General features: G+C 48.8%; 1 protein-coding gene across 6 annotated transcripts in view; it reads right to left on the bottom strand.

Annotated features, from left to right (window-relative positions):
* The window catches only part of SMG9 (SMG9 nonsense mediated mRNA decay factor), a 22,561-nt gene that overhangs the window by 19,840 nt on the left and 1,265 nt on the right, over window positions 1-1,456 (bottom strand). The window lies entirely within an intron of this gene.

Here is a 1,456-nt window from a genome sequence, read left to right as displayed (position 1 = left end):
GGGGGTGGGGGGGTGGTGCCGAGGGCTCACACAGCCATCTTGGGCTGTGAGGCAGCTTAATGGAAGGAAGACTGGTAGAACAAGATATAAGGTTCAGGGTTCCCTATTAACCTTCAATTGCCTACCTCAAGATTCAGTAAGAAAACAAATACACTTCTACTTGTAACCAAAACCAGCCCCAACTATTAATCGCTTTGCCCCAACACATATATAATTCATAGGGGCGGGTCACATAAAAATGGGACATTCTCTTTCTCGAAGTGCTGTAAGGCATTTCCTCACAAACCAGCAGCATGATCCTCAGGGAGACAACTCCTCCTCCGATGAACCCTTATTGGCGTTTGGGGGGGAGGGGGGCTCCAACATTCAAGGCCTTTCTTCAACTGGTGTCCCTCAACATTTCAGTGTCGTTACCTTCCATTCCTGGTGGCTCCTCATCCATTACACTGCAAGGTCTCACCAGCGTTCATGTTATAAAATGTATGTAATCTGTGTGACCCACCCCCCACTTAAGTGTCTGTCTACAGCTACCTCGGCACTTTCCCGGGTGTTTACACATCATTCCAGGGAAGTCTCTGAGCACTTGTCTGTGCGGTTACAGGGCTGTAAGACCAACTGCTATTGCTCATGGGTCAAGTTGGCAAACTGCAACCTAAGGACCAAATCGGCTCTGCCTTCTGTTTTTGTAAATAAAGCTTTATCGGAACACAGCCATCAGTTTACAAACTGTCTATGGCTGCCTTCTCGATTCAATGCCGGAGACAGAGAAAGTATGGCATGCACGTCTAAAGGAATTCCTCCCCAGTCCTTTACAGAAAAAGCTTGCTGACTCTTGCTTAGCGAGCTCTCAAGTGCCTGTGAAATCCTTCAGTGAGTGCCCTCCAATCCTGTCCCAGTGCAAAGGGACATTAACAGGTCCACGTGAGCCACTTGAAGTGTCTGTTGACAGGATGCAGTACTTTCGCTCTCCAAGTAGGGACTTGCCTAGCTACTCTCACTGTTCTGTGACCCCTTCCTCAGCCACAAACTGGACCGAAGACAGGAGGACAGGGCCTGCTTACAAATGTTTATGGAAATGATTCATTCAGGCTTAAATGACTGTTTACAATCTCAGTGCAAGATTCCCCGCAGAACTTGGGACTCCTTCCTCCCGCCCTGGCAATTAGGCGTCTGCTCACTCATTATTCTGGCAACCTCCACAACGCTTAAGTGTCTGTGTTCAGCCTCCGTGGGGATTCTGTCCCCCACAGCATTTACGTACCTACGGGCCCCCTTCCCATGCAAAGAGGTGTCCATTTGCCTATTATTCTGGAAACCTCCACAATATTTGAGTCTATTGGGGCGCCCCCGTGGACAGTTACCCAGAATAAGGGTCCACCTACATGCAACTTGGAGACCTTCAATGTTGTGTCCAAACTCCTTTGGGGGATTCCCCCAAAATGTATAAAGCCCATCT

This window comes from Myotis davidii, unplaced genomic scaffold (assembly GCF_000327345.1).
Source record: "Myotis davidii unplaced genomic scaffold, ASM32734v1 scaffold896, whole genome shotgun sequence".
In the NCBI taxonomy this organism is placed as follows: Eukaryota; Metazoa; Chordata; class Mammalia; order Chiroptera; family Vespertilionidae; genus Myotis; species Myotis davidii.
This window is presented reverse-complemented; position numbering and strand designations above follow the sequence as displayed.